The 20435-nt window shown below is 47.0% G+C and overlaps 1 protein-coding gene across 2 annotated transcripts in view; it reads left to right on the top strand.

Moving 5' to 3' along the window:
- Nucleotides 1-1343: 1343 nt before the first annotated feature.
- Nucleotides 1344-20435, top strand: part of WIPF1 (WAS/WASL interacting protein family member 1) — a 114570-nt gene continuing 95478 nt past the window's right edge. For both annotated transcript variants that reach the window (XM_082841281.1, XM_082841285.1), the window contains exon 1: nt 1344-1446. The gene's annotated coding sequence lies outside the window, so the exon portion shown is untranslated. The remainder of the gene's footprint in view (nt 1447-20435) is intronic.

Below are 20435 nucleotides of genomic sequence, written 5' to 3'. Positions count from 1 at the left end.
GAGAGCTGACAGGAGCCAGCTCCTGGACTTAACTTCCTTGATACACAGTGGTAAGTGCTACTGACTTTTTTTTCCAAGTCTGGAATAATATACTGATATATGAAATCAATGGTCTTCATTTTATATAAAACACAGCAAGCATATCAGTATAGAAATGGTTGAAAAAGAAAAGCTTCGAATGATGAAATACGTAATGAACCTTTAAAAGATGGGTACACTTAGGGACAAATTTTGTCACTGGAAAGTTTATCCATGTTACCGACCTCTTTCCCAGAAGAATTATTGTATCTGTTAAGAGCATGCGTGTCAAGGTACAAGTATGCACATGGAAACTGGCATAGGAGCAGACAGCCTAAAGTCAAGGATGAACCACCTTTTCAGCCTAGGACATCAATTCTGAAGTGCCTATGTTCCCACCTTTTCTGCTTTTATTTAAGGGGATACGCAGCCTTGATATTTTAACAATATGATGAAATGGTTATTATATCGATCGTAACTTGTTCTTTTCAAACGCACACGTTCTAACACCTGTGTCGTCTTAGCGTGTATTAACTTTTCTTTGGAGCCTGGAGATGGCGGCTTTCAGAGCCGGTCAGTAGCAGCTCCGGCAACAGAGTAGAGCTTCAGCTTTCTCCAAATGTTTGCTGTTGATGCCACCGTATTTGAGGATGTGGGTGGCTGATGACAAATCCATCCCCACTAGGAGCAAAACCATTCAATCCCAGCCGATTCTTGGTGCTGGGGGGAGGGGGAGGGGGAGGGGCGGGCATCTTTACACGAGAGGAGTAGCAGTGCTGTCCCCACGCAGTGTTCAGGAAGACAGATGTGGATGGACCCTGGGCCTCTGTGGGCGCCACTCCATTTTAAAATTTATTTTTAAGTTGAATTTCTATTTAAGATGTCTCAAAGCAGGCCCCTTCTTTTGAGAACAGAGGAGAAGGCGATGAGAAAAGGCTTTCCCTCGGGGTTGGGAGGGTAACCCCGGCAGCGGGAAGCTGGAGAGCTTGCAGTCCTTGCGGGAAAGGGCCCTCGGCTGGACACCCCTTCCAGTTCCCGCTCCTCTGCAAACACAGGGGAGGGAGACGGAGCGACACACGAGCCCCAGACTCCTAACCGCCCCACTACTGCCACGTTCCTCCAGGGTCCCGAGGCCACGGGGCGCAGAACCTCGGCAAGGGGCAGCGCGGGCGCGGCGCGCAGACAGGAGGGCGAAGGGCAGACGGCTGCCTCGCCGCGCGTCCACATGTGGCAGGGCCGCAGGGGGGTGGGGACCGGGAGCCGAGGGGGAGGGTTTACATCCCAGCGAAGTTCCCGGATGGTCGCAGCCTCCCGGCGCTGAGCACTTTTCCTGCCCGGCTGCTCAGCCCTACGGACTGGGGAGAAGTTTCCCAGAAAAAAATGCCCGGCGCGCCGCGAGGCCCTGGAGCCCCACGGAGCCGCTGCGCGGTAAGGGACGCGCCGCCGCCGCCACCGAGGGCGCGACCGGGTTCCAGGGACGCAGGGCAACGCCCGTGGAGACCCTGGCAGCCGCCGGGGACCCCGGGGAGGGGCTGGGCGGCGCGGCGCGGCTCGGCGCCGGGTGGGCACGGGCGGGGGCCGCGGGGACGTCGGGGCTGCGTCCGCTGCGGGCGGGGGCGCGGGCGCGTGGTCTCCTGGGGGGCTCGACTCGGGCCCGGCGGCTCGCGCGTCCTGCCGGCTGGCCGGCGGGCGGGGGAGGAAGGGGCCGCGGACCGATGGGCTCCGGACGCGGGCGCCTCTGGGGCTGGGCGTGCTGCTTGGCTCCGCCGAGCCTGGGGCCGCCCGGGGGGCTCGGCCCCGCTCGCGCTGTGGGTACCCGGGGCAGGGGCTTCGCGGGGATGCGCTGGGGCGCGTCTTCCCCCTTGCTCCCCATCCCCAGCGCCGGCGGATGGGGACTTTCGGGCATCCCCGGGGCCAGTTCCTGCTCTGGAGCCGCTTCGCTTTCTTCGCTGGGGAATCGTACCCATCCCGCAACTCGGCTTCCCAAACTCTCTTCCCGCCGGGTGCCCCAGGCTGCTGCTCGCGCAGTGGGCGGTGTAGACGCGCGCGTTCGATGTGTGCAGTGACCTTAGAGGACTTATAGTCCCCGTCAGCGATTTTCTCCTGGGGCCTCTCCCGAACTTTCCGGACAGTTTCACTGCAGTCTCATTCCCTCTACATTTTCTTTTTAAAATAGAACAGTTAAAGAAAGTTGCAAGGGTAAGAGAAACCAGCTGACCCAGTCAGGGGGACCCTAAATCTTCAACTCGTGTTTAGACTTTGAACTCTTTGAGATTAACAAAGGGTGCTTCTGCGAGGGGCCCAGCCTGGCCAGGTCCTTGGTCCTGCTCAATCCCGGAGGAATACATATTCCTTCCTGGGCCACCGGCTCCTGACTTTATCTCAGTTCTCTGGGAAGCCTCTCAGGTTGTCAGCAGTGACTGGATGGACTTGGTACCTTTTTCTGAAAATTGCGTGTCACTATTGTCCCCTGCATGGTCACTGGATCCCACCCCCAATCGCTGGCCGTGGGTAGTCCCAGACTTTAGGCGGTGCAGCCGCGGAGCCCCTGGACAGAGTCCCGCCCTAGGTGGGTTTTCTTTTGCCAGTTTCCCAAGGCAATTCCAAAACAATACTGCAGCTTCATTTTGAGTCATTGGCATATTTTTCCTCCTCAAAAAAATGCCTTTTTCTCTAGCAGATAAAATAACTCCGAAGAATTTTCCTTTTCAGTTTGCATAAAATACTTTTTGACTTCCGGAGGTGAGAGATCCCGCATAGGCCAGCAATATTTACATCTTAATCCCTCTTTACAGTGCTTACAACTCTGCCTTCACTCTTGCTGTGTATCTTTACCTGCCTGACATCCCCACAAGGTTGCGTTTCTCAGGGACCAAATCCGCCGCCACCTGTAGGAGCCCATTACCTGTTGAGTGGAATTGTGCAGACTAGACTCTGCAGATGTTATTAAAACATTTTAATATCATCTTCTTCCTTGGGACCTACCCAACCTCTGCCATAATTTTGGCTCCCTGAGCAGCACATAAACTCTTAGGTTTGTGGGATGTAGAACAGAGAGATTTGTAAGCAAGGTAACATCAGATTCTGGTACATTTAGAGACAATGAGATTACTTCCAGGTGGAGCGATTCATGCCTTCTTTCATTTGTTTGTTCATTTCAGCAATTAAGTGTCTGCTGTGTGTTCAACCACTTTCTGGCCCCTTAGGCCTATCATGCATATTGTGTACCTTGAGCCTCACTTATCTCATCCAAGAAATGGGGTTGATAACCTTTGCTCTTCCTCCATCTCATCGTGTGAGGATCAGGTGGGATAATGGCGTGTGAAACAGCAAAAAGCAGCACAGCACAGGGCATTGGAGGGCCACACAGACACAATAAAGGGCTAAAGTTGTGGGACAGGGGCAGTGAGGAGGTGGGATGCCTTTACTTTTTAAACGCACTGTCTTAGTTGCTCTGGCCAGGGATGAGCCCGCTTTTGTGGGAAGTATTTGTTACTGGGTCTGTGTCACTGTCTTAGATATTTCAGGGTGTTCCTCACTACAGTTGTAATTTTAGGAACATACATGGTTTTTACAGTGCACATCAGGAGAACAGAATTAAAGAAAAGCGCCTTTTGTTGTTGTTGCTGTAACCCCTTCAGTTTTCAGCATCTGTTATTTGGGATTGTGTGTCCCAGAGCCGTCATCTTCCGGAAGCCTGCCCTCCGGTGAGGTCTACCAAATTCCTAATGATTTTCATACAGAGGTTTCTCTGCCACTGTGACCCAGCAATCCACAATTATGTTGCAGTGCTGGACGGTTTGTTAGGCCTTGTGAATAGCCAGGACCCACGTATGTGAATCGGCTCACAGTTGAAATCAAGCAACATGCTCATTTGGCATTGAGGGTCCCTTTTAGGGGTCACTGTTGTGCCCTGTGCCAGGGTAGAAGGGGAGACCTAGCTCAGAAGCAGATGGGGTTTGGTCCCTGAATGCTTACCTCCTGGTAGAGATGAGACATGGTTTTGAACAGCAGGAATGCAGGGTAGAATGTGGTAAATAAGATGAAAAAAAGGTACAGAGCAAATACAGGGAATTTAGAGGAAAGTGAAATTACTTCCAGCTGGAGGGAGTCAGGCTTCCCTCATTTGTCTATCTAACGAGTATCTACCAAGTGTCTTCCATGTGCCAGGCATGGGAAGATTCATAGGCACATGTACATTGTGTTCCATCTTCCCTGCTTCAACTGAGGAACAGTTCAGTTTCCTCCTCCCTGGGAGAAATGAATACTTTCTTACGGGCCTCATTGCCCAGCCCAACATTTATCAGTTGTTTTCACCTTGTAGGGATTACGGTCAGGTTAGAATAATTAACTCTGCCTTTTATACTTGGAAGTAATAAAAACTCTGAGGCTCGCCATATTCCCCAGAATACCTTCAGTTAGTGGAGAAACGCTATCTACCTAACACGCTTTAAGCAGTATTGAAGTACGCTGGTCCTTAGGCATGGGTGTGACTTAAAAAGGCTTGATTCTGTGAGGCTGGGGTGAGGCCCAGGAATCTATTTTTGAAAGCCCCCCCAGGTGGTACTGACGCACTGCCACCTGCAGAGTCCCTAAAGGTAAAACCGTGAGCCAGGGGGTCAGGCAGATCTTCCATTCCCAGCTCTGTCTTCCACATGTTCTGCGACTTCTGTTTCTTTATCTTTCAAATCGGAGTACTGTAACCACCTGTACCTACGGGGTTGTTCTGAGGGTCGGATGAAGTCATGGATGTGAATCACTTGGCGGATTGTCCAGGACACGCGGCTGCTAGGTATTTGTGGGCCATTATTATTATTATTTTTCTTCAGTGAAGACAGCAAAAGAGATGATTTATTGTACACATGTTACATTCAGCCACAGCTGAGAACAGAACTAGTCCAGAATGTCACAAGTCCAGGGCAAAGGACTGAAAGGGACCGTTTTGATACCAGCAAGATGGGCCTCTCAGAGGTGGTCGAGGCGATCAGAATGGCCATAAGTGTTCCAGATCCATTGAGACAAGTTCTAGACAGTTGGCATGCAGTCCGACGACTTGTACCAGCGTGCCTGGCCTCTGGCTTCCCTTGTTTCTGCTCCTGTGGCTTCCATGGGTGTACGAGTTTACTTGGACCTCTGCCCCATCTCTCTTCTTTTGCGCTTCAGCCTGCGCCTTTGCTTCTTCCTCCACCACCACCTCCTCTGCTTCTCCCCAAACTATCCTTCCTCTCCCAACAGCTCTTGGGCACCCTTGAGAACCCAGTGATCCAGAACGATGGCGGCCTTCCCTTGCCACGTCTACTCCCACAGTCTCCAGTTCTCACAGCCTCAGCCCACTGGCAGGGACTGCTCACCTTCGCTCTCGTGGTGCGGAGGTTTCTCAGAAGATGGCGCCAAGGCCGAGACTGGGGGTCTTTGTTATTATCAGTGTTAATTTGCGCAAAACACTGTGTAGGTATTCCTCTTTCCATATGGAAATTAAAAAAGAGCCCAAACATAGGAACTGCTTTTGTATATAAAGTAACACGTAATGATCCCTCAGCTGTCTGTAGTTTATTGAGCATTTCACACTGATCACCTCATGTATTCTCTCAACAGCTGAGGAGGAGGGCTATCACAGAGGAGAACATCAGTGTGGGGGGTGAGGGGAGGGCTACCAGCCTGTGGTATCTGCTTAGCCAATCAAGCTACTCTGTTGAGACGACCAGGGCAGATAAAGGGCCAGGGGAAGAAAGATGCGCTACTTTCCTGTCCCTTTGGCACCAGGAAGTGCTGGGGTAACATGTTGTGGTGGTCGCACAGGGGCCCTCATCCGTGTGGGGTGACCAGGGGGACCGCCTGTCCCAGGCCAAGCTGCTTTGGTCGCAGGTAGAGCGCCCACGCCCACCGGATGGGAGCAGCTCTGCTCTCGTGTTCTCTGGCGGCCAGGAGCCAAGAAACGTTGGCTGATTCCTGGGGAGCCTGCTTAGCATTGCGGCCTTCAGGTCAGGCGTCCATACTTGGTGAGAAGTCAAAAATAATTGACTTCGCTAATACTCAATAAAAGGAGAACGTAGCTAAAAGAAACAGGCAAAACAATCACCTACAATTTTCATTAGTTTAGAAGCTTCAGAAACATGGTTCATATTGTAAAACCATGTTGCTGTGATGTTATACAAGTAGTCATCCCTTGGTGTCCGAGGGGCATTGGCCCAGGGCTCCCTGTGGATACCAAAATCTGCAGATGTATAAAAATCTGCTGACTATAACAAAATCTGCTGACTATAACATTTTAGCATTCCCTACGAGGGATATATTGTTTCTCTTCTAATAAGCCATCTTTCCATTGTAACTCAGTAATTTCCTTTTAATTTCCTTTTATTGCTTAGTTATATTAATTTAAGTGAATCAGATTTTCAAAGCTTTCTGTGATCTGGCCCAAGCTTTACAAAATCTCTCCTTCCTTTCCTTCCTTCCTTCCTTCCTCCCTCCCTCCCTCCCTCCCTCCCTTCCTCCCTCTTTCCTTTCTTTAACATTACCACTTACTGTGTGTCATTTAATTGAATCATTTAATAGTCACACAGCCCCGTGAGGTAGATTCTATACATGTATGTGGAGCCTGAGACTGAGAGAAGTTCAGTAACTTGCCCAAGGTCACACAGCTAGTGACAGAACTAGTATTCAAGCCTGGGGCAGTCTGATTCCAAGCTCTGCACTTTTAACCCTTAACTTCACCTTCTGCTGTATTATACACGACTTTTCATTGCTGTGGACTCCAGCCAAAGATTCTTTTCCATTCCCATCTGTATGCCTCTGCTTTGCCATTTCTTCTCTTGACACTGCCCTTTTCCTCACTTGTATGTTGAATCCTATAGATTCTTCATATTGGCCACAAGTACTTGTTGAGGAGAAAAATAGCAGACTTTGTTAATACTCAATAAGAGAAGAATACAGCTAAAATAAACAGGAGACACAATCACCTACAAATTTTGTTAGTTCAGTGGCTTCGATGAACATGGTTCACATTGTAAAAACATGCTTCTTAAGAAAAGTCAAAACGCCGTCTTCTTCTGGAACCGATTCATCCCTCTTAGTAAATTCTCATTGCTGTCTGTTTGGGCCTCACCTGTGGCTCGGAATCCACTCTATTCCGTTTTGGAGTCACTTGCATGTGTTTTTTTCTCCCTCATTAGATTGTAAACTCTTTGAAGGAAATAACTTAATTTTTTTTTTTTACATTCTCTCAGAAACAGTAGGTTCTTGTATAGTAGGTTCTCAATTAATGTTTGTTGAATGACAGTTTATTTCCACCACTCTGGTTGTAAGGTTTGAGGTGAGTGAATTTTTTACGAAGGCAAAATCGATTTTGATGTTGGCTTCTGAAGATGCTGGGAAACAAGTTTCATCCTAAGAGTGATTTCATCCTTCACCATGATTGATATGTATAATACATTACTTTTCATCACATACATAATTATCTTTAAATGCTGTTTATCTTTATTTCTTCCAAACTGAAAAATAACAATGATCCTAATAATAAAGGAATGGGATTTTGTGTTCTTGTGGGGAATGTGGAAATTATTATTGTAGAACCTAAGAAGTAACATTTCCTGATCTAATGCCTGTATGTGGTTCACTTCCACATTAGTGAGTGTTCAGGCTCTCCCACCCACGGATTTTCCATCTTTTTCTTTGAGCTAAGAGGTGATGTACAACTTGAGAAAGGAGTTTAAGCAAAATTGAAGGACATTAGCCTCTCCCCAGACTGCCACAGACTCCTTTGTATTTGGAGGATAAATAGTCCTCTCAGGTAAGAGGTGTCTGCAGGAGGAAGGAAATGGTGAATAAAATGGAAAATTGAGGGCCAAATAGTTTCCTTGGCCAGAGGAGTCGATTACGATTTAAAATAAAAGTTAATTTTACATATGTTCTATTTTTCTTACATAGGCAATACACACACACACACACACACACACACACACACACACATATATATATACACACACACATTTACATTATTTAAATATATATTTTCTCTCATAGGCAATACTTGGTTACTTTAAATACTGAATATGTAATGTGTACACCTTACCTCATTGTAACAGCTAAACACAGCTTGATTACATTCCTCCTATTCTCCCTCCTCCACCCCACATGTTTGAGACTGGGTTATTTGCATTTTGCTTGCCTGATAGTTTTAGCGTTTCTTGGACATATTGCTACTATGTTCTTAATAGTTGCATGGCATTCTGCTGTCCGGCTGGATATATTTTCCTGTTCAATGACCATCGTCTCATCTGTTAGCTCTTGCTAATGATGCCCAGACAGCTAGTCCATTGAGTCAAGGCAGACAACCAACCAATTCAATGACAGCATCAATATAGTCATTTAGTTGGCTTACACAGACCAAATGGGCAGTTGGTTGAATTTCTTGCTTTTCAACCACTTGTGTGTCACCCAGCCCGTTTCTGAAACTTCCCAAGCATTTTTCTATAGACGTATGCAGATTAGGTCTGTTGACTGAAGAATTTAGGCCTGGGAGGGACCAAGAAAGAAATCTGGCCACATCTTTGATGCAATTTTGAAGTGTTGAACATGTTATCAAATAATATTTCAGGAAACTCTGAGACTATTTTCTGCCCTAGGCAGGATAGATTTTGAAAGCAGAGAACCTTTAGACCTTGGAGAAGATCTTGAGAAAATATGTACCCTAGCTATTTTTTTAAAAAAAATGTAAACAGTGAGGTCAGTGTCTTCACCACAATAGACTTGTGTTATGGGGATGGATATTTAAATAGAGGAGACAGATCAGCCAGACATAAAAGGGGAAGAAATGGGTATTCTCGAGCAGGCTCATGTAATGTAAGGAGCACACGTATGTGCTGCGGGAGGGTCTTTCGGGAAGGACCAGGGTGATGGATTGAGAGAAAAGGGTGGGGGCAGGGAGAATACAACAAGACGAAACCAGTTATCTTTCCCAGGCCCCAGAAGGCAAGCTGGGGGACACTAAGACAAGTTTTCAGATGGTACTGACATTTCTAATTCAATTTTTGAGGGCCTAGAAAAAGGCAAAGTAGTTGAAGTCTTTTAAAAAATCTTTAAAAAGTAGTAATGTACTTTAGCAGTGCCTATTCTTATCTATTAGAGCAAGACTTTGATTGCCGCACATGGTTTAACATTTAACCCAAAGCATCCGTTTAAATAATCCCAGGTTTTGTGAGTAAAATTCCACATTATTCTTTTCCCTAGAGTTTTAGCACTGCTTAAAAAAGAAAAGCCTCACGTGTTGTTTGAGACAAAATAAAAAATTAGATCATTGTTAAAATTGGGGATTACTTTACGTGGTACTTTACAAAGATGCTGGAGCTAGGACCTTATTAATTAAACATTGTAAACCTTTCCCCCCTTAATCCTCTCCCTTTGATGAGGAACTGGCAGAAGAAAAAGAGAAAACAATTCTCAGTTGGTTAAAGGTTGTGCGTGGGGTATTATGGTATTACTTTAACCACAACGTTCCTTTCTGTACAGAATGTTTGCATACATCATCTCTACTTTGCTGTGATGAAACATGTCCCTTTTGTCAACCACCAAGCCAGGTGCTCAGTCTTTCTAATTCAGTCTTTGCTTCCTAGTTTTTGCTGAAAATGTGACTCTTATCACTTAAAAAAAATTAAATTATAGTTTTTACCTTGTTGAGATTACAAAAGTATCATGTGCTTGATATAAATAAAACAGAAGAGAAAGACATATACAAAGAAAAAGTTAATTTTTCTCCTATGTCTCTCAAACCTAACCACTCGAGGTAATCAATATTACCAGTTTGGGGTGTGCCCGTCTTTTCTCTTTGCTTGTAAAACTATGTGCAAATATATATGCACATATATAGTTTTTCTATTAAAAATAGAAACCTTATACACATTAGGCTACATGATTTTTAATTGCGGCATAATTGACACAAAACATTGTATAAGTTTAAGGTATACAACAAGTTGATTTGATACACTCATATATTGTAATATATTACCACCATAGATTGGCTAACCTCCAACATGTCACATAATTATCATTTCTTTTTAGTGATGAGAACAGTTAAGATCTAGTCTCTTAGCAACTTTCAAGTATTTAAAACAGTATTGTTAACTGTAATCACAATACTGTACCTTAGATCCCTAGAACTTATTCATCTTCTAACTGCAAGTTTGTACCCTTTGACGAACATCTTCCCAATTCTCCTACCTCCCCCCACCCTACCCTGGCCCTGGTAACCACCATTCTAATCTCTGTTTCTACAAGTTCGGCTTTTTTAGATTCTACATTTAAGTGAGATCATACGGTATTTGTCTTTTTCTGACTTATTTCACTTAGCATATTACCTTCAGGATCCATCCATGTTGTCAGAAATGGAAGGATTTCCTTCTTTTTCTTGGCTGAATGATATTCGTGTGTGTGAGGTATTTTCTGTATCCATCCATTGATGAACACTTAGGTTGTTTCCTTATCTTGGCTGTTGTAAATAATGCTACCATAAACATGGGGGTGAAGATATCTTTTTTGATATCCACAAGATTTATTTTTTATTTATTTTATTTATTTACTTTTGGCTGCGTTGGGTCTTCATTGCTGCACGTGGGCTTTCTGTAGTGTGGTGAGCAGGGGCTACTCTTCGTTGCGGTGCGTGGGCTTCTCATTGCAGTGGCTTCTCTTGTTGCGGAGCATGGGCTCTAGGCACATGGGCTTCAGTATTTGCAAGCGTGCGGGCTCAGTAGTAGTGGCACGCGGGCCCTAGAGTGCGTGGGCTTCAGTAGTTGCGGCGCATGGGCTCTAGGACGCGTGGACTTCAGTAGATGTGGCATGCAGGCTCAGAGGTTGTGGCTCGCGGGCTGTAGAGTGCAGGCTAAGTAGTTGTGGCTCACGGGCTTAATTACTCCGCTGCATGTGGGATCTTCCCGGACCAGGGATTGAACCCATGTCCCCTACATTGACAGGCAGAGTTTTAACCACTGCACCACCAGGGAAGTCCCAAGATTTTTTTTTTAACATAACAAAACATTATAGCCATTCTCTGCAAATTAAAAACTCATTTATACTATGGCTGATTGATATTCCGTAATTTAACCATTCATATTATTTCAAGTTTTGTGCTACTACAGTTCTTCCCCGAATATCCATGTGTTCGGAACATACTAGCATACAGAAGCTTTGATTTCTGTCACAGTCCCTAAAGTGGTATTACTTTCTAAAAGTTGTAGTAATTCATAGTCCTACTAAAACTATTTGAAAATATCTGTTTCCCCACATCCTTGCCAGTGTAATTCATTTTAGAAGTATAAACTTTCTAATCTCTTTTTCCTGTTTTGTTTCACATGATTTCTTTAGGGAGCACTTGTCACTCTCTTTACCTTTTTTTCTTTTTTAATTCCATTCATTTGGATTATTCATGCCCTGTCTTTTCCTTAATTTTCTAATGTGCATATGGTTTGTCTTCTAGACCTGGAGAAGAGAAACTTGAGCCTAAGCTCACTGAGCTTAATTGTTCTGTATTGAAATGAAACAAAACACTTGATATCTACATATAACAAAGTAAATACAGAACTTTTGATTCCAGTTTTCTCTTTCTGAAGTATATTATGTAAGAAATGTCTCAGGAAATATAAATGTCTTACCAGGAAAAATGGAAACTTATAAAACGCAAAGATGGGAAATTTTAAAGGAGTTTTAAGCTTGCACAGCTAACTGGGTTTCCCTCTTGAATCTTAAAGTCTGAAGACAAACATTCTTTGAGAGCATGAGTTATAAGTTATGCTGAATTATTACATCAAGAGGAAAAAGTGAATCATAGCAGATAGGAATTTAAACCTGGAGTGTGGTTGAAAGCCCCTGCCCTTGTCGCTCCTGCTTGTTTTTCTGGGAGGTGAGACTAGATTCCACTGCTCCTGTCCTTGTAGTTGCTGAGTTCACTATAAAATTGTTTGTATATAACTCCAGCAGTACATTGGTTAATCAGAAACAGCTGTACAACTGGATTCATTTATATGAACAGAATAACTAAATCAATCTGCAAAATTTCTTGTATCTGGGTAGGTCGGGCCAACATTGTGTAGCCCAGAATAATAACAGTGCTTTGTAACTAACCTGACACAGATGGCAAAAAGATTGTGTCTGGGCAGCAGACGTTGGAACTGAAAATTAAGAAGCCCTGTGAGTCCTTGATATCTGCCATAATAAAATGTTGCTCTATTTTTAATGTGAGTGTTTTAAAGGCTAGGAAGCTTCATAAAGGGATGTGCTGTTTAAGAAAGAACACATCAGAGTTGGACCCTCTGAGAGTTGGATCTCCTGAATGAGGCTGAATTGTCCAGATCAGTGTCCCCGGAAAGATCAGTTTGTACCTCCTGCCAAACTGTCGGGGCTGCGACAAGCCAAGGGCCTCCTGCTGGGAAGAGGCCACAGACTAGACGGGCAAACTGACGTGTCTGCCTGGAGGGAGCCAGGCCAAAGCAGGGAGAAGCACAAGGTTCCAGGCGAGACTGAGGCTGAAGTCCGGACATAATGGAGCCAGAGGAATTCCTCAGGACGTGTGTTCTTGTGCAGAACCCTAAGGTCCACGGGAGCTGAGTGAGTTCAGTTCAGAATGCAGCCTTGTCCATATGCCTCTCACAGTCAGTCTTTTTTTTTTTTTTTTTTGCGGTACGCGGACCTCTCACTGTTGTGGCTTCTCCCGTTGCGGAGCACAGGCTCCAGACGCGCAGGCTCAGCGGCCATGGCTCACGGGCGCAGCCGCTCCGCGGCATGTGGGATCTTCCCGGACCAGGGCACGAACCCGTGTCCCCTGCATCGGCAGGCGGACTCTCAACCACTGCGCCACCAGGGAAGCCCCACAGTCAGTCTTAATGGAGACTTCAGTGCAGTAAGATGGGAGGTCTGATGAGAACAGGAAAATCTCTAGACCTTGAGTCTCCATGGGTGGCCCAGTCCTGCAGGACTGAACTCTCCACCACTCAAAAAAGCAGGTTATTCTCAAGGCCAGAAATCCACTGGCCCTCAACTAGCCAGAGTCCTAAGTCTGGACTGAGTTCTGGGTGCCTGGTTGGCCTTGGTAGGTAGCTGTATTAGGTATTAGCCAGAGAGTGGCAGTGAGGGAAAGTGGTGCCCAGGGGGAACTGGGCACAGACCATAGTTTTGGCATTGGGATTTGCAAACACTCAGCTTCTTGGGGTGCTCATATGCTGTTGCCTGAGGGCATGTGTCCCCTCTGCCCTGCCTTCACTTTCACTCTGCCCCTGGTTTTGGATGTCCATCAATCCTCAGAAATAGACTCTTGAAAGTCAAGTCACTTTCAGGCTAAGACCTGATATCAACCAGCTTATTTACTTAATTCCTTTTGCACTGAATCCTCTGCTAAAGGTAGAGTAGTAAAGTGAAAAGTGCAGAAGAGCCGTAGACTAGGAGTTTACCATTGTTTTATAATCCTAGCTTTCTTGCCTAGTGGTCACATGACCTTGACAACAATAAAACATTGTGCAAAAGTAGAGTAGGGGAATTTCTAAGAATGGGAAGAAGGCTGAGGCTAGGATGTCTGTGATGCCTGTGGTGGGACAGACCCGACATCTCCAGATAAGGCACTGTCTAAACAATGCAGTTGTTAACAGTTTAACTTATCAGTCAGAAATTGGATAAGTCTGAAATGTTACTTTACCTGTTTTTGACTAAGTATTAGGTAAATAAGGGAGAGAAATAGATGTTTATCTCATTCCTCATTTAGCTAAAATAGTGTGGCTGTGTGACGTGGAACTCATAGGGTTCTTCATTAATACTTGAATCTTACTGTATGCTTGAAAAAAGACCATTAGCTGTTATCCCAAGATTTTCGTGTAATGTTATTTGTGGGAGTGAGACGTGAACCAGGTGAGTCCAGGTATGCCTGGCAGATCTTATTTTATTTACATCCAGTGAAAATCACACTAGCTCGTGGGTACCTACACACATCCATTATACTCACTTTTATTCTGTATTAGTGCACACATGGTCCCAACCCTGAAACCATGTGTCCCCATCATCTACCACCCATGGGTGCATGTGTACACACACACACACACACACACACACGTGCACACACATGTCACTGGCTTACCCCTTTTAAAGAACACTTCAGATAGAGCCAGGAAGTACCAATTCTAAATGTTGCTGGGAAAGCACATGGATTGCTGAGTTTTGTACACGTCTGCCTTTGCAGTGTCTTAGAAAGCAGAAGTCATTGCTCACTAATGTGCCCTTTGTACAGTCTCACACCAAACACCAAATGCAGGTGACTGTAAGTGTGCGCTTTGAAGGATGTTCACTACGATGGTGGGGATTCCCGGGGGTGGAGAAAAATACCCACTTGGGGCTTTGCCTTGGGAGTTCTGCAGTGACCATTGATTGGTGGTTGTGACCATCGCTGGGTGAGTGTCTTGTTTGTGTTTCTTAATCCTGGTCTGAGGAACAACACATTGCTGTTTTGGCTCAGAGGCAGACCATCTTGGATGGCATCCAAGAAACTGCACACTGCTCTTGCTTCTTGAGATTGGTGCTAACATTACAGGGTCTCCAGTTGTGCATAGAAAGATCCTGGACCAACACACTTGTAAATGGTACCCCTGTGGACTCTTTGCTTTACAGAGAGGTTAGACAAACTTGGCCACCCCGGAAGCTGAACCTTAGGACTGGTGCCCGAGGGAGCGCAACCACCATTTGTAGATAAGGTTGTGACTAGGAGAAGATGTTTTCTGAGTTCCAACCCAGATGCCCATGGAAGGATGGAGGCCTAGTAGAAACTTCCCCTTTGTCCCCTTCAGCTCTGGCCCCAGCAACACAGAGGGAGGAAGGAAAAGGGAGGATGTTCCTGGTGGTGGAGAGAGTACAGAGGTCAGCAGTGACAACAGGGAAAGGATCTGGTGGTGCTGAGCTACGGGGAGACGCCTCAGCAGTGGGAGTGAAGGGACTCGGATCCTAAGCGTCCTCTGCAGGGTAAGAAGCTTCCTGACCTAAGGAGGTTGCTGGGTGGGGGCCCTGGAAGTGCAGGGAGAAGTGATGAGCTGCACTAAGCGGTGGCCGCCCTTACTAAGAAGTCATTAGGAAACAGAAGCAAGAGGGTGCCTGCCTGCTCTCGCTTACAGACAGAAGTCAGGAATGAATTATTCCTCTTCAGATTTCTAGTAATGATGTGTGGACAAGGAGTAATAATAACAGCATCTAATAACATAGATATTGCTTAGTATGTGCCAGGTAATGTTCTAAGTGCTCTGAATTAACTCACTGAATCCATATAACAACCCTATGAGGCAGACACTCTTATCTTCATTTTACAGATGAGGAATTTGAGGATGGTCAGCTTGTCCAAGTTCACGTGGCTAACTTGGCAGAGGTGAGATTCAGTCGAGTCCGTGTGGCTTCAGAGCCTGCTCTGAACCACAGTGCCCACCTGCCCCTTCAGTAAGGGACATTCAGTTGTAAAGGACCTAGGTGGCCCCAGCTTTCTTCATGTAGATGGTTGACCATTGATCCATTGTTCTGGGGAAGTAACCTGGACTTCCTGTTTCTCTGCATACTTCTGGGTTAGTGTCACCAATGCATTGCAAAAAGGACAGCCAGAAAAAATAAAGACCAACAGCTGACCTGTCAGCAGAAGGGCCTGCTCTTTTCATGGTGTTTGGAGTACCACATTAGCTTTACTCTGAATCACCCACTTCAACACCTGACACCCGTCACAGCCATACATTCTAAATGACCCCTAAGACTTCAGCAGTCTCTAATGAGGAAGAAAATCTTCCTAGAGCGTCACAAATGCTGCCTAGTATCATTGACTAGTGACACATGATGTTCTCAAGAATAAATGAACAGGGGCTTCCCTAGAGGCACAGTGGTTAAGAATCTGCCTGCCAATGCAAGGGACATGGGTTCAATCCCTGGTCCAGGAAGATCCCACATGCCATGGAGCAACTAAGCCCGTGCATCACAACTACTGAGCCCAAGTGCTACAGCTACTGAGCCCAAGTGCTGCAACTACTGAAGCCCGCATGCCTAGAGCCCATGCTCCACAACAAGGGAAACCACCGCAGTGAGAAGCCCGTGCACCACAACGAAGAGTAGCCCCCGCTCGCCACAACTAGAGAAAGCCCGTGCGCAGCAACAAAGACCCAACACAGCCAAAAAAAAAATTAATTAATTAATAAAAAATTAAAAAAAAGAATAAATGAATGACATTCAACCTGTGGGGAAGGAGTATAATATTCAACTATAAAATGTAGAATCTTTCATAAAATCCCAGAATGTTGGACATGGGAAGCCAAGTGAAGAGTAAGACCATTTTGCCTAACCTCTCGGTAGAAGGAGAACCCCAGAGAAGTTATGTGACTTGCCCAAGGCCAATGGCTAGTTGGTAACAGGCCTGCTGAGTTCCAGTCCAGTTCTCTTTCCTCTGCCTGAGACTGTATAAAATATTCTGTAAGTGATTTTCTTATTAAATTACAGATGAAACAAAGAATGGTCTATTTCTTTGCTGGGCAGGGCCAAGGTTAACCCTGACTTAAAGATGTGAGGGATGCAGCTGGACACCTCCTTCAGGTACAGGACGCAGTAAGCCCAGGTGAGGAAAAGGCAAGGCAGGGTTCCAGTGGCAGCTGCTCCCAGGGAGTTTGCAGTACTGAGCCGCTGCCTTCTAGAAGGTCCCTGGTACCCTCTGCTCAAGTCTCTTTTGGAGGTTAGGGAATCAAACTGACTCGGCTTATAGCAGAGTTCAGTGAGGGACGTGAGGGAGAAGAGGAAATGGTCACTTCCTATCCATAGAGAAAAATGTTTCTCAAAACCCTGCTGCTGTCAGGCAGCCAGGCCTTAGCCAAGCTCTGGCCATATTGGCCTTGGGGCCCGAGAGGCCTGCCCACTACAGGGCTCTTTCTTGCTCCACTGCTGGGATGGAGAACATCGAGCCCTTCCTGGAAGAGGCTCAGGCAGCCTGCGGAGGCCTGCCCAGGGGGCTCTGGGCAGCCCTGCCCCCGTCTGCAGCCAGGACCACAGGGCTCGACAGCCATTTCTGCGGACAGGGACAACTACAGGTCACCTTCGTACCTGCAGAGCAATGACCCAGGGATCCCCACAGGCAAGAATGGAGAGGAGGTCACATAAAGACAGAGACCCAGGCCTGGAGGGGCATCCAGAGCTGTTTTCCCCACCTGGGCGGTACTGCCTCCAAATAAGCCCAAAGTGGGCTGTAAGGTAAAATTGTCAGGGCTGATTTCAGCCCTGGTCAGTGTGATCCCACCCTCAGCAGAAGCGTCTGGGGGGAATCGAGGGGCATTCTCCACAGTGCCTGCAGAGACCGGGACGAGCAGTCCCTAAAGGTCCCCTCCCCAAGGGGCAGGGCTGCTTTACTCCTTCAGGCCCCGCTGGCCGCTTATCTGGCCATCTCATCAAGCCCAGGGAAGGACAGAATAGAAGAGCTCTCCAGAGAGCAGGAGGTAAAACAAAACCCGCTCCATTCTCAAGCCCGTCCGATGTGGGAAGCTTTTCAGGGAGGTGTGCTGCTCTGAGCCCCAAGGGGCCTTTCCAGCCTCAAATCCACAGGTCACCGCTCTTGGTCAGAGGGTAACAGGATCTTTGTGTTTTTCTGATGTGACCCGGAGCCCTTCTGTTACAGAATTAAGGAAGAAACCAGAGGCAGAGCTAGGATTCAAATTTAGAAGGTTGTGCTGTCCAGTTCTGTGGTCTCCGTGCCTTGGCTTGGTTAGAACGACAGTTTTTTGTTTGTTTGTTTGTTTGTTTTGTGGTACGCGGGCCTCTCACTGTCGTGGCCTCTCCCGTTGCGGAGCACAGGCTCCGGACGCGCAGGCTCAGCGGCCATGGCTAACGGGCGCAGCCGCTCCGCGGCATGTGGGATCTTCCCAGACCGGGGCATGAACCCGCGTCCCGTGCTTCGGCAGGCGGGCTCTCAACCACTGCGCCACCAGGGAAGCCCAGAACGACAGTTTTGGTGAGCTGTGCTGTGCGAGCAGCAGCCACCCCCGTCCTGCCTCCCTGGCACATGCGGGCTGCTGCCTCGTTGCTGCGTCTCCCCCTCCTCAAGCCTGGATGGTGTGCAGAGTGGGAAAGTGGCTTCCGGCCCTCCCTCTGTGTGGTCGCGGGGTACGGAGGGGACTGCTGTGGGCCAGCCCTGGTGGGTGCAGGTGGGACCCACCTTCTCCTGATCTTACCATCCCAGCTCCACTGTAAACTGATGAACTCTCATGAAACCAGCAGTGGCCTGCTTGCCAGGAGGAACTAGAGGGTAGCGTGTGCTTTAACTGATCCTGTTCAGTAAGGCAGCCCAGGGAGTTCCTCCTTTTTCCCCCCATGAGGTACCTCAGAAGGGCCCAAGGCACGAGAGCTGCACGAGTAAACTCGGTCCTAGTACAGAGGCCACAGGCAGGAACCTTGTACTGTGAAGATTCTGGGGTCTGGGAATTTAAGAGACTACACGTGGTTTAAATTTTAAAAAAACAGCAAAAAGAAGCATGCTTAGAGTGCCTTATTCCTTGAATGACAGATGTGACAGATCACAATGTCAGATGCCAGATGGCATCTGGGCGATATTTGAGAAGAAATCTCTCTGTGAACAGTGAGTACTCCATGTAAAGAAGCATTATCTAAACTAGCGTTTCAAAACCTTTTTTGACCATGACCCACAGTAAGAAATGTATTCTTCTTTGAGATCCAGTATAGATAGATAGATTGATAATAGAAACAAAGCCTTATAAAACAATTCCCATCCTTCCCACGTGCAGTACATTTTTATTTTTATTTAAAAAGAAGCAACAGCTGGTTGCAACCCATTAAATGGATTTGACAGCCAGAGAATAGGCAGCAATTTGCAGTTTGAAAAATACTGATTTAAACAGAAATGTATCAGGCGTGTAGAAACCAATTCTCGTTGTAGCTGTGGCAGATCTCTGCAGAAGGAGATCCAGTAACAGGCCTTGTAGTCTTTGAAGAGGTTTTCCTCGCGCTTTCAATCGCTGGAAGTTGGTGAGATGGTGATGGAGATGGAAGACCAAGGAAAGGAGGAGACGAAGCTGAGTTTTCATTCTGCTCATACAGAGAACACTGAGTGTCCCTGATGCCTTGTCCTGGCGCAAATAAGACAGACCCTGCTTGTTCTGTGAGGGTGCTCACAGTTGAATAAGTGTACGCTCATCACCATCCAACATGGTCTATAGTGAAATGGAAGCATAAACAGGATGATGCAGGGCAGCTGAAGCCCCTTCGTTCCGAGTTCCCTAAATGGAGGAGCCACGTTACAGGGAAGGGTATATTCAGTGTTACATCCCTAGTTCTGTGTCTCACATATAATAAGTATTCAATAAATATTTATTGAAAGACCATGTTATCGAATTAATACTTGCAATGAGACTAGTAATACTCCTAATTATCTATGGTAATATTAAGAAAACATTTTTGAAGGGCACTTTAACACACTTGATTCATCATGGAGCATAAGAAGGGACAGGACAGTTTAAAAAGACCCCAAGAAGTTGAGGTTAAAGAGCAGAACTGCTAAACCCCACCCAGGCTTCAGGTCCTCCGCATAGCAAGCCTTTAAAAAGTTGAGGTTGGTCTGCCCTGACTTGTAGGTGTGGGCGACTCATTGGTGGGTCTTGGGACAAGTTGCTCTGGCTCTTTGCTTGGAGGTGAGAAGTCAGAGCGGTGAGGCGTGCGTTGCCCCTGGCCAAGCGGGGAACACAGGCAGGAGTGCCTTCTGACTTTCCACCCCTGCGCATCTGAAACGGCTGCGTCTGCCCACTCGGGTCAAGCAGTTCGAGAGGATGTGATTCAGGCCTGAATCACCCAAGGTTCTGGGTGGTAGGTTTCTGGAGAGAGGAAGGTGCTTGCAGACCACTCTCTGTCGGGTCCTAAATGGAGTCTTTGTTTCAAGTTCTGGACCAACCCAGCACTAACCAGGCATTAAGGCTCTGAAGTGGTCAGGAGCCGTGGAGACCCTGGTGTGGGTGCCACTGCACGGTGGGAGGAGTTCCCTGGCGCCCTCTGAGCTGAGCTTCCTGTAAGGGTCCAGCCCCCGGGGCCAGCCTTCAGTATCTAGCTGGGCCTGTTGGTCCAGACCCCAGCCTGCCATCCTGCTGCTACACTGAATTAGCTACAGGTCCTTCTTTCAAGCAATTGTGGGGCGAAGAGTGGGGGAGTGGGGAGTAGGCAGGGAAGCAGGGGTGTGAGGAGAGGAGAGGGAAAGACATGTGACCTGAGAAAAATACTTGAATAAGGGTGGTTTCCGTCCAAATGAGGTCACCTCACTTGAGCTTGGACTGAGGAGACACCCGTAAAAGTAGACAAATTTAACCTCGGGGTGACTGCTGTCCATTTTAGACATTCGTTCAAGTTTTACATGACCCGACCCCAGAGAGAATAGTTAGGGATGA

The sequence above is a fragment of the Leucopleurus acutus genome (genome assembly GCF_964270905.1).
Source record: "Leucopleurus acutus genome assembly, chromosome: 6".
Classification (NCBI taxonomy): domain Eukaryota; kingdom Metazoa; phylum Chordata; class Mammalia; order Artiodactyla; family Delphinidae; genus Leucopleurus; species Leucopleurus acutus.
The sequence above is the reverse complement of the archived record's forward strand: the minus strand, read 5'-3'. Positions and strand labels throughout refer to the sequence as shown.